The sequence below is a fragment of the Artemia sp. Qi Xiang Cuo genome, chromosome 19, assembly GCF_049724085.1.
Source record: "Artemia sp. Qi Xiang Cuo chromosome 19, ASM4972408v1, whole genome shotgun sequence".
Taxonomy (NCBI): Eukaryota; Metazoa; Arthropoda; class Branchiopoda; order Anostraca; family Artemiidae; genus Artemia; species Artemia sp. Qi Xiang Cuo.
Window position 1 is genome coordinate 17,034,215 of NC_142812.1, and position 14,176 is coordinate 17,048,390.

The window sequence follows — 14,176 nt, forward strand, 5'->3', positions numbered from 1 at the left end:
ACCTTACACAAGGGGTTACCGTTATATGTACCGAAAACATCTATTCACGTAAATACAAACCCCCAGAGATAGCTGAATAACAAGAAGAATAATATGAGATGATGAACTCAAGTGTTTGGTCCAAAATGTTTCGTTGTCTTTTGACAACCCTGCTTTAGGCATCTTCATATGGAAACCAAATTCAATCCATTAATAATATTTATTTTCTTAAATAGTTATACATTACAAATTTCAGTCTAAATATAAGCAACAGTATCGAAACAAGATATAGATATATTCGAACTGGAAACCAATACAGTTACTCAGATATGACCAGGGTTGCCAAACCTAGCGATTTATCTATCACTATTTGTAGTTATTTTTATATTGTCTAAACAAAAAAAATCACTAAACCAGCACGTAAATCACTATATCATTGAAGGAAATCATTAATCAAACAAAAATCAGTAAAATCTAATGATTTTTTTCTCACTGCTTAGCAACCCTGGATACGACTAGAGGGCCTAGACGTAAATTTCAAATGCTATTAACAGCTTCAACATGGTCGAAAAAAATTACTGAAGTTTCAAAATATATGAACTGTTCCAACCTTACAGCTCTGTAATTTCAGTTACCGCGGGAGGTGACGTCATGAACTACCACGCAGATCAAACGCTTGTGGTAGCTTTCAAATTCAACCTAACAAGATTTTCATTCAACTCATCAGACCAGAAACAAAACAAATGTAAAATAATACTTATATAATTACAGATTGAAATCTAGCTTGTATTTTCTTTTAAGTTATTGCTTATACACCAGCTGTTACTGTAACCTACCATGTTCAACGATCATGATACACTGTAGTTGAGTATGGTAAGCGAACTGAAACAAAAACAGTTAAAAAACAGTGCCAAATGATTGCAAATTTAAAAGGTCACACCAATCGCATGTAAATTCTTACATTAAGAGTAAAATTTTGAGTTATGTGCACAAATTAATTAGTAATATATTAATAAGTAATATTTCATTTATATCAACAATATGCAATTACGTTTGAAAATTTGTGTAAACAGGGGTGGATAAGAACAGATCGTAACTTCACAACCTTGATTTTTAGAAATTTGTCAGCAATTTCAGCTGTGATACAACCGTAAGCAGTATTTCTCTCCCCCATCCCAGACGCACATTTAGAATTAATTTATCTTAATTTACCAAAAAAAAGAAGAATTAAACAATAAACTCCCTCGCAATTGAAATTCGAACATACCATCTACAACTGCCAATAATTCACACTAGAAGTCAATAACCCTCATTCTCATTTAATATAGAATCCCTGGTCCAAGAAAATATTTAGGTATCTTAGCATCTTGTTGTTATTTCACGACTTCACATTCTTTAGATGCATTTTAACATCTTATTCTCATTCCACAACTTCACATTTTTTAGAACAATATAAGTACTTGTGTGTCACTTGTTTCTTACAAGTCTATTACTTGTCAATAATTGTCCACAGTATCAGCAACCCACTATTTGTTTTTAGCCAAACAAATGACCCCCTCCTCTTTTGGTCACAACGTTGTTTTAACCCTTGATATGAACACTTAGATAGATTTATCAAAAACATTCTATTTCGAGCCAAGTATCCATCTAGTCAATGGTATTTGGTATCAAATTTAGTTAACTACCTAGGCTGCAGATTACCCCATAACTGCTACCGATAGCCCACGATATGAAAACTTGGATAGATTTGTCAAAACATCCTATTTTGAGCCAAGTATCCCTCTAGTCAATGGTATTCGGTATCAAATTTAGTTAACTACCTAGGCTGCAGATTAGCCCATGATAACCCGTAACTGCTACCGATGGCCCACGATATGAAAACTTGGATAGATTTATCAAAATATCTTATTTTGAGCCAAGTATCCCTCTAGTCAATGGTATTTGGTATCAAATTTAGTTAACTACCTAGGCTGCAGATTAGCTCATGATAGCCCATAACTGCTACCGATAGTCCACGATATGAACACTTGGATAGATTTATCATAAAATATTCCCTGTTCAGCCGAATATCTATCTAAAAAAGGTAGGTACATGGTATAAAAGTTGTTTCACTAGGTAATCTATAGATCTCATTTGACATGGAGTTCAATCTTTTTTTGAATTTACAATAGAATCAGAGCTAAAAAGGAGAAAATTGGAAAATAAAAATACGCTGATAGTTATTAGTTATATCTTACAAAATAAAATCATCATAGCGCGAATCGAAAAAATCCAAGCCCAAGGAGAAAAAGAAGTATTTAAAATTATGGTCTAAAGATATGAACGAATTGACCATAAAACAAAAAAGTAAGATTTATGTTCTGTGTACAAGTATTTGGTATTTTATTTCCCTGCAGTCCTGCGGTTTTGATGTTTCAACTTGAGACAAGAATTTTTCTATCCTGTTATAGCATCCAACAAAAGTAAATCTAAGGAGAAACACATTTTTCAAATACTGGACATTTGCCCATATTATGTGTTTTTGGTCTTAGAGAGGAGGAGGAGGGGCAGCCCTTTATTCTCTATCATGAACATCGTTGGTTACCAATACCCAAGCGTAAAATAGTTCATTACAGAAATTTACCTTAAGCAATGGAGTATACTAAATTTGGGTTAAATAAGGCCTAGAAAACATTTTATTTTTCAAGTTCTGACACTAAAAATAATAAAATTTATAACAGGGCAACAAGGACAACCATTTTAGAAAACTGTGCTGCCATCTTATACTGTAAAAACCCATTTCAATACAAATAATTTGAGTAATTTACATTTTATTAGTATAATTTAATCATTTGAGACAGTCGTACATTGTGTCAGACCATTTCTAATTTTAATTGTATTTCCACTTTGAATTTGAGTAATTTCAAAGAGAGGCATGAATTTTCAACTGAAGATCATGGTACATTGACTCCTTGACATTAATAATATACAAAATGACACAAATAAATGCAAAAAAATAAGATCTTTCTCAGACAATTACACAGAAATTTATTTTGGGAGGGGCTCACATTTTGGACGGATTTATCAATAGCCTCCAAAAGCAAGCAAATTTGCAAAGAATGTGGTGTAAAGCGTAACGATGGAAATTACAGTGGAAGAGGAGCAAGCCCTAAGCCATTCCTGCGCACGCGCTTGCTTCTTATACGCTTAGCACGGCAGTATAGCAAATGAACAGACAATTTTTTTATCTCAGTTTTCGAAGCTACTTTTTACAATTCACAATTACACTTTACATACATCATACGGACTTGACAATTAAAAGGCTATATTTATTAAATACAAAATTTTTCAAAAACTTTAATTATTAAATTTAACGTCACGTTTTGTTCTGTTAAAATTTTATTGTTTACTATTTTTACTTAACTTAAACTTACTTTATTTCCCGTATTTATAACATCCTTATCATATAATCTTTAAATTGTATTATTAACTTATTGTATTATTAATCCGTTTACTCAAAAAGTCTGCAAAAACAAAACAGTCTTGTAATAGCTTCTTAGCCCCTCATATTTTCACAGTAGGGACTACAACCCAACAGAAAGCGTCTGAGACTCTTCAAAAGGGCAGTTGTCCCCTCACCATGAATTTAGTAGCTTAAAATAATATAAATAACAAAACTATTTTCACCACTAGTTATAGCCTCATCCAAACGGAATACTTTGTATTATTGTGACTATATCTACCAACTATATCATTTCCCTAGGTCTAAAAAAGCCTTGTAGTTAAATCTGTGTTTAGAGTACCAAGGACAATAAAATAGAAACATTTTTTCCCTTGGAGCTATCTTAGGTCTATTTATGCCTGGAAACCCCAATTTTCAATCGTTTTTATTTTGGCGGTTTCAAAATATGAAGTTATTATGGTAATATAACATTTTTGTCCATGTTGCCACGTTGAACCTCATAATAAATAAGAGAGATTCCGATCGAGTGAGCATAATGCAAAGTTTCTATGACCCCGAGGGGAGCTCGGGGATAGAAAGGGGCAGCTCCCCTCCTTTACGGAATAAATTCTGCTAATTTTGGGGTTTAATGTTATCCTTCACTTTCATAATAACAACGAAAACCAGAAATATTTCCAGAAATCAAGAGGGATTAAATATCTATTTCCAAAGCTTTTTGACAATTTGACAACCCTTTCATCCGTAAAGATTCAAATGTTAACAATCTATTAATTCACAATGACAACTACATCTTTAAAAGGAAATATGTAACTATTAGGCTGTTTAGTGCTATATGTTTTTTTTGGCTTATTTTTGGTCGACTTTTCACCCATATTTTTTTTTATTTGGCAACCGCTAAAACCAAAATTGCATACCCGTACATAGAGGTCTTTTTCATTAAGAAACTAGATTCCCGATTTTCTACTAAAGATACGTAGGGTTGACTTCAACAATTAGATTTCACTTTCACTGTCCTTGGTACGTGGACGCCAACTTCTATAAACTAGTCTTATTAATTTTCTAATTCTACCGTAACAAGTTTTAGCAAGTTATTATGTAGTCATTTCTGACAGTGTTGCCACATTCAACCGTGAAAATAAATAAATAAAACTAATAAAATTTTACGTTTTTCGTCCGTAAACTTTCAAACATTATCAATCTGTTGATTCCCAATGACAACTACATCTTTAAAAAGGAAATTTACAACTATTAACCTGTTTAATACTATACGTATTTTTGCTGATTCTTGGCTGACTTTACACCCATTTTTTTATTTGGCAACCACTACTACCGAAAATGCATACTTGTACATTGAGGTTTTTTCATTAAAAATTAGATTTCCGATTTTTATAGTTTTGAAGAAATATAGGTTTGGGTAAGACTTCCCTTAATCAATTTCAACAATTAGATTTCACTCTCACTATCCTTGCTACTTCAACGCCAACTTCTATAAACTAGTACTGGTCTTATTACTTTTCTAATTCTACCGTAACAGGTTTTATCATAGGAGATCATTCAGTTACAAGCAAACATAGGAACAGAAAAAAGCTAAACATTCTAGGCCGACAAACCCACATTCAGCAAACATAAGAACGGGAAACAACTTAAAACAATCTAGGCTGATAAATCCAAATCAAACTTTCAAAGGAAAAAAACTAAAGAATAAATTGAACTTTTTGGCAGGCACACAATTACGCTTTCAGGAAAATTACTAATAACAATAAAGGACAAGCTGACATGAACGATACATTCAGACGACTGGAAAAACGCACCCCATCTTAATTGCTGTAATAAGGGTCAGGAGGATTATGCACTTTAGATGACTTATATACAATATGCATGGATCAGGTTTTAATTTTAGGAAATCCGGGTTGCAGCGGTAGCTAGCAACCTAGTAAGAGACGATCACGTCCAATGTTAAGAAATATAAAAACCCATAGTTCTTAAAAAAAGAGTCAGATCAAAACAAAAAGTACACCATTAGAACCGTCTTGTCCGAAACCCCTGCATAGTAAAATTTCTGTCCCTTGGCTTGAACAGCAAGGGAAATATATTGGCTTGAAAATCAAGAAAAGTGGCAGCTACTACAACATTCTGCCTAAACGGGATATTTTTTTTCTTTTTTTTTCTTTTTTTTCTTTTTTTGTATCCAGAGATAGCTTGGCACTGGAACATCGTAGAGGGTTGTTCAATAGCTCATTTTAAAGGAAATTAATTGGGTTAAAAATCTATAGTAACTAAAATAAATTATTTCTAAAAGAGAATAAATTTTTCCACCAAAAACTGCATTTTGATGTCTTTTCACACTGCAGTCTTTCAAATATAATCGTATACCAGCGGTAAGAATTGAACCCACGCCTCTGAAGAGACTGGTGGCTAACACCAGTGTCTTGGACCATTCGGCCAGGCTGCCTCTCATAAATAAATATATATGTGAATTTGGGTTGCAGCAGTAGCTAGCAACCTAGTAAGAGACGATCAGTCCAATGCTAAGAAATATAAAAACCCAAAACTCCTAAAAATAGAGTCAGATCAAAACAAAAGTACATCATTAGAAATACCTTGTCTGAAACCCTACTAGATAAATAATGAACGTCATCATAGTTTTATATTAGATCTATGACGTGAATAGAAAAACACGATCCGGGTTGCAGCGGTAGCTAGCAACCTAGTAAGAGACGATCACGTCCAATGTTAAGAAATATAAAAACCCATAGTTCTTAAAAAAAGAGTCAGATCAAAACAAAAAGTACACCATTAGAACCGCCTTGTCCGAAACCCCTGCATAGTAAAATTTCTGTCCCTTGGCTTGAACAGCAAGGGAAATATATTGGCTTGAAAATCAAGAAAAGTGGCAGCTACTACAACATTCTGCCTAAACGGGATATTTTTTTCTTTTTTTTTTCTTTTTTTCTTTTTTTGTATCCAGAGATAGCTTGGCACTGGAACATCGTAGAGGGTTGTTCAATAGCTCATTTTAAAGGAAATTAATTGGGTTAAAAATCTATAGTAACTAAAATAAATTATTTCTAAAAGAGAATAAATTTTTCCACCAAAAACTGCATTTTGATGTCTTTTCACACTGCAGTCTTTCAAACATAATCGTATACCAGCGGTAAGAATTGAACCCACGCCTCTGAAGAGACTGGTGGCTAACACCAGTGCCTTGGACCACTCGGCCAGGCTGCCTCTCATAAATAAATATATATGTGAATTTGGGTTGCAGCAGTAGCTAGCAACCTAGTAAGAGACGATCAGTCCAATGCTAAGAAATATAAAAACCCAAAACTCCTAAAAATAGAGTCAGATCAAAACAAAATTATGATAAAGAACGAACTCTTTCCTCTACTAAATTTTATAGGCCACTTAACTATAGTGTAGGCTAGTACATATATTAAAATTGTCCATTAAAAGACGACCATTGGAATAAAAACCCATTACCATCATTTGATTTAGTTAGCTATTTGATTGCTTAAGGCTAGTCTCTTACTATTTCAAAGAAGAAAAAGCCGTAGGCTTTTTCCTGTTTGTAATCAATTAGAAAGATTTTTAATAAAGAACAGACTCTAGCCAATAGTAACTTAAATATTTTATATAAAGATGTTTAGTAAAGAATGGGCTCAAGTCCAAAGGAACTGAACCCTGTGGTTCATTCATATAATCTCCATTATTTTAGCTAGGGGGTAACTAAACAAGTTTCTTTTCAAATTTCAAATTTAAAAGACATTGCTTTAAATTCAATATTTTAAAAGTTCTCCCCAACGGGGTCGCATAAATGATATTTGTCAATTAGGTTTTTTTATATAATTTATAATAAAGAACGACCTCTTGCCTATACTAAATTTTATACGCCACTTAATTATAGTATAGGTTAGTAATTCAACAGATAGCATGGCACTGGAACATCGTAGAGAGTTGTTCAATGGCTCATTTTAAAGGAAATTAATTGGGTTAAAAACCTTTTGTAATTAAAACAAATTATTTTTATTACATTAAGAAATTTTAATTATGTTCCTTAAGTTATAATAAAGATCGAACTCTTCCCTATACTAACTTGCATAGGCAACTTCACTATAGTGAAGATTACAGTATTTATATTATACATCATTATAAATTATAAAAGGTTTGAATGTTCGAAGATTATAGAGTTAAAAATTTTCCCACACCGGGAATCGAACCCGGTTCTCCTAAGTGAAAGTTACCTATCCTAGCCACTAGACCAAATGGGACCAAAAACAAGTATGATTTAAGAACCATATGCATATTATTATTTCACCATACCAATTATAATAAGGTCAATACAAAATCGTCGAATTGCAACCTTAATTTTGACACATCAGTTAAATCTTCATCAGACTTAAAAACTGTTTTGCTAGTTTTGCAGTAAAGAATTACATTAAAAGACGATCACTGAAATAACAAACCATTCCATACATTGGACTTAGTTAGCTACTTGATTGTTTGAGTTTCGTCTCTTACTATTTAAAAGAAGAAAAAAGCCGTAGGCTTTTTCCTGTTTGTATTTATAGTTAAAAAACGAACTCAAGTCCAAAGAAACTGAACACTGTGGTTCATTCATATTATCTTCATTATTTTAGCTAGAATGTAAATAAACAAGTTTCTTTTTTAAATTTTAAATTGAAAAGATAGTGCTTTTAATTCAACATATTAAAAGTTCTACCCGACGGGGAATCGAACCCCCGTCTCCCAGGTAACAAGTGGCCATACTTACCATTAGACTATCGAACACTTATAAAATAAAATTTACATATAAGATATGATAACAATTTTTTAATTCAGGTTACATAAAGGCTCGATCATCGAATTTTTACATTAAAGAACGAACTTTAGTCCATATCCGGGTTGCAGCGTTAGCTAGCAACCTAGTAAGAGACGATCACGTCCAATGTTAAGAAATATAAAAACCCCTAACTCCTAAAAAGGAGTCAGATCAAAACAAAAAGTACACCATTAGAACCGCCTTGTCCGAAACCCCTGTATAGTAAAATTTCTGTCCCTTGACTTGAACAGCAAGGGAAATATATTGGCTTGAAAATCAAGAAAAGTGGCAACTACTACAACATTCTGCCTAAACGGGATATTTTTTTCTCTTTTCTTTGTTTCCAGAGATAGCTTGGCACTGGAACATCGTAGAGGGTTGTTCAATAGCTCATTTTAAAGGAAATTAATTGGGTTAAAAACCTTTTGTAACTAAAATAAATTATTTCCAAAAGAGAATACATTTTTCCACCAAAAACTGAATTTTTGATGTCTTTTCACACTGTTAGAGACGATCAGTCCAATGCTAAGAAATATAACAAAACTCCTAAAAATAGAATCAAATCAAAACAAAAGTACATCATTAGAATTACGTTGTCTGATACCCTACTAGATAAATATTGAATGTCGTCATAGTTTTATATTAGTAAAGATCAAACTCTTCCCTATACTAACTTGCATACGCAACTTCACTATAGTTAAGATTACAATATTTATATTTTTTTACATTAAAAGACGATCACTGAAATAACAAACCATTCCATACATTAGACTTAGTTAGCTACTTGATTGTTTGAGTTTCGTCTCTTACTATTTAAAAGAAGAAAAAGCCGTAGGCTTTTTCCTGTTTGTATTTATAGTTAAAAAACGAACTCAAGTCCAAAGAAACTGAACACTGTGGTTCATTCATATTATCTTCATTATTTTAGCTAGAATGTAAATAAACAAGTTTCTTTTTTAAATTTTAAATTGAAAAGATAGTGCTTTTAATTCAACATATTAAAAGTTCTTCCCGACGGGGAATCGAACCCCTTCTCCCAAGTAAAAAGTGGGCATACTTACCATTAGACTATCGAAGACTTATAAAATAAAAGTTACATATAAAATATGATAATAATTTTTTAATCCGGGTTACATAAAGGCTCGATCATCGAATTTTTACATTAAAGAACGAACTTTAGTCCATAGTTTATATTAAAGGACGATCATTAGAAAACCACACCATTGCATATATTGGACTGAGTTAGTTTTTCACTTTAGAATCGCTAAAGTTTTACAGTAAAGAACGATCTCTCTCCCATACTAACTAATATGTTGTGGTTTTATTTACAGTAAAGAATCCGGGTTGCAGCAGTAGCTAGCAATCCGGGTTGCAGCGGTAGCTAGCAACCTAGTAAGAGACGATCACGTCCAATGTTAAGATATGTAAAAACCCATAGTTCCTAAGAAAGGAGTCAGATCAAAACAAAAAGTACACCATTAGAACCGCCTTGTCCGAAACCCCTGTATAGGAAACCTTCTGTCCCTTGGCTTGAACAGCAAGGGAAATATATTGGCATGAAAATCAAGAAAATTGACTTTAACCACGTTATTCTCCCCAAACGGGATATTTTTTTCTCTTTTCTTTTTTTTTTTCTTTTCCACAGATAGCTTGGCACTGGAACATCGTAGAGGGTTGTTCAATAGCTCATTTTAAAGGAAATTAATTGGGTTAAAAATCTATAGTAACTAAAATAAATTATTTCTAAAAGAGAATTTATTTTTCCACCAAAAACTGCATTTTTGATGTCTTTTCACACTGCAGTCTTTCAAACATAATCGTATACCAGCGGTAAGATTTGAACCCAAGCCTCCGAAGAGACTGGTGGCTAACACCAGTGTCTTGGACCACTTGGCCAGGCTGCTTCTCATAAATAAATATATAAGTGAATTTGGGTTGCAGTCCGGGTTGCAGCGGTAGCTAGCAACCTAGTAAGAGACGATCACGTCCAATGTTAAGAAATATAAAAACCCATAGTTCTTAAAAAAGAGTCAGATCAAAACAAAAAGTACACCATTAGAACCGCCTTGTCCGAAACTTCTGCATAGTAAAATTTCTGTCCCTTGGCTTGAACAGCAAGGGAAATATATTGGCTTGAAAATCAAGAAAAGTGGCAGCTACTACAACATTCTGCCTAAACGGGATATTTTTTTCTTTTTTTTTTTTCTTTTTTTCTTTTTTTGTATCCAGAGATAGTTTGGCACTGGAACATCGTAGAGGGTTGTTCAATAGCTCATTTTAAAGGAAATTAATTGGGTTAAAAAATCTATAGTAACTAAAATAAATTATTTCTAAAAGAGAATAAATTTTTCCACCATAAACTGCATTTTGATGTCTTTTCACACTGCAGTCTTTCAAACATAATCGTATACCAGCGGTAAGAATTGAACCCACGCCTCTGAAGAGACTGGTGGCTAACACCAGTGCCTTGGACCACTCGGCCAGGCTGCCTCTCATAAATTTATAATAAAGATCGAACTCTTCCCTATACTAACTTGCATACGCAACTTCACTATAGTTAAGATTATTACTACTTAAGAACGACACAGATGTAAATTCTCTCATTCTTGATTAGAATAATGGTTAGATCGAAGCAAGCTATACGAAATTTGAAAAAACAGTACTACACAAACAACAGAGATAGTATCTTGAAAAGAGAAAAGCAAAGGTATTCAACCGACCAGGCGCATCGAGAAGTAAAAATTGAGAGAGCAAAACAAAGGTATTCAACCGACCAGGCGTATCGAGAAGTAATAATTGAGAGAGCAAAACAAAGGTATTCAACCTACAAGGCGCATCGAGAAGTAAAAATTGAGAGAGCAAAACAAAGGTATTCAACCGACCAGGCGTATCGAGAAGTAATAATTGAGAGAGCAAAACAAAGGTATTCAACCGACCAGGCGTATCGAGAAGTATCCGGGTTGCAGCGGTAGCTAGCAACCTAGTAAGAGACGATCACGTCCAATGTTAAGAAATATAAAAACCCATAGTTCTTAAAAAAAAGAGTCAGATCAAAACAAAAAGTACACCATTAGAACCGCCTTGTCCGAAACCCCTGCATAGTAAAATTTCTGTCCCTTGGCTTGAACAGCAAGGGAAATATATTGGCTTGAAAATCAAGAAAAGTGGCAGCTACTACAACATTCTGCCTAAACGGGATATTTTTTTCTTTTTTCTTTTTTTTTCTTTTTTTGTATCCAGAGATAGCTTGGCACTGGAACATCGTAGAGGGTTGTTCAATATCTCATTTTAAATGAAATTAATTGGGTTAAAAATCTATAGTAACTAAAATAAATTATTTCTAAAAGAGAATAAATTTTTCCACCAAAAACTGCATTTTGATGTCTTTTCACACTGCAGTCTTTCAAACATAATCGTATACCAGCGGTAAGAATTGAACCCACGCCTCTGAAGAGACTGGTGGCTAACACCAGTGCTTTGGACCACTCGGCCAGGCTGCCTCTCATAAATAATTTTTATAATTATAATAAAGAACGACCTCTTGCCTATACTAAATTTTATTTTATAATAAAAAACGGCCTCTTACCTATACTAAATTTTATGCGCCCCTTAATTATAGTTTAGGTTAGTAATTCAACAGATAGCATGGCATTGGAATATCGTAGAGAGTTGTTCAATGGCTCATTTTAAAGGAAATTAATGGGGTTAAAAACATTTTTTAAATAATTATAATAAAGAACGAACTCTTGCCCTTAGTTACCTATGTTTTGTCAAATTAGCTAATTAATTTCACCTGATTTTGTTTTAAATCCGGGTTGCAGCGGTAGCTAGCAACCTAGTAAGAGACGATCACGTCCAATGTTAAGAAATATAAAAACCCATAGTTCCTAACAAAGGAATCGGATTAAAACAAAAAGTACACCATTAGAACCGCCTTGTCCGAAACCCCTGTATAGGAAACTTTCTGTCCCTTGGCTTGAACAGCAAGGGAAATATATTGGCTTGAAAATAAAGAAAAGTGGCAGCTACTACAGCATTCTGCCTAAACGGCATTGTTTTTTTTTCTTTCTTTCTTCCACAGATAGCTTGGCACTGGAACATCGTAGAGAGTTGTTTAATAGCTCATTTTGAAGGAAATTAATTGGGTTGAAAACCTTTTGTATCTAAAATAAATTATTTCTAAAAGAGAAAAAAATTTTTCACCAAAAACTACATTTTTGATGTCTTTTCACACTGCAGTCTTTCAAACTGAAGACGTCATGAAATAATATCATTGCGCTATGACGTCAATAAAATCATTACGCTGTGACGTCATAATTACTATATAAGAAGCGTCAGAACTGTAAATGTTCACATTCATAATTACTATAATACTAGCTTGCATAGGCAACTTAACTATATTATAGGATGGTAAACTTTTATTTAAAGTTAATATGTGGCGTGATTATAGTATTACGGTTGCAGCTTTAGCTGTAATCTAATTTATAAATCTAATCCGAGTTGCAGTGGTAGCTTGGAACCTAGTAAGAAACGATCAAATCCAATGTTAAGATATGTAAAAACCAATAACTCCTAAGAAAAGAGTAAATTCAAAAAGTAAACCATTAGAACCGCCTTGTCTGAATACCTGTATAGGAAACTTTCTGTCCCTTGGCTTGAACATCAAGGGAAATATATTTTTATAATAAAGAACGACCTCTTGCCTATACTAAATTTTATAGGTCACTTAACTATAGTGTAGGTTAGTAAAGTTTACATAAAGGAATTTATAATAAAGAACGATCTCTTACCAATACTAAATTTTATACCCCACTTAATTATACTATAGGTTAGTAATTCAATTACATAAAGGCTCGATCATCGAATTTAAGCTGAAACTAAGTTAAGGACAATTATGCCTCCATATATTCACAGTGATGTATAAGATTTCCCATTACATCTGTAAACTGTTCCACAGTTGCTGGTCCATACCTTGGAAGCTTTTCACTAAACATGCAACATTTCTTTTGGATATTACTATGAAGTTTTGCGAAAGCATCTCTAGCTGAGTTTTCAACAGAATCTATTCTTTCAGAGATAATTTTAATCTTTAATTTTGAATATTTTTCGTAATCCCGGTAAAACATTCGTAAAATTTTTCTCAATTTACAAAAATCAGCCTGTGCGTTCTTTGAAGCTTGTGTAAACTGCAAAAATATCCATGGTATTTGAGCAATAGTTCGAATATTTCAATTCAAGCTAGAAAAATACCTTAAAATGGTAAAATTAGTTTTATTTTTGGTTAGGTTCTAACTACCCGATGTGGGATTGACTGTGTAGTTTCAGACCAAAAAATTCCATTTTTTAATATATTTTTTATTTTTCAGTTTAGAATTGCTAAGGTTATTATGTATACTGCAAAAATATTTATGATATCTGAGCAATAATTTTATTCTTTTCATTCAAACTAACAAAATACCTGAAAATTTAAAAATTAGTTTTACTTTTTTTTTACAATAAAAGACGATCATTGGAATAACAATCCATTGCATACCTTGAACTTAGTCAGCTACTTATTTGTTTGAGGTTCGTCTCTTACTATTTCAAAGAAGAAAAAGCCGTATGCTTTATCCTTTTTGTAATCATATATCAAACAGTTCGTGTTATCGAACTGTAGAGTAAGAATGACTCGTCTCAATTGTAACCGAAACTCTAAAAACGGAATTTTAATATCAATAGATACATCAAAAGAATTGGATTTTTATACTGATTTTAAATATGTTACATTAAGGAATAAAATGTAGCCCATAGTAACTGAAGTAATAAAAAGAATTATTATATAGATGATTATTTTAATTATACTTCTCAAGTAATCATTAGTAAAATTTTCCCATACCGGGAATTGAACTCGAGCCAACTGGGTGAGAGCCAGCTATCCTAATCACTAGATCATGTAG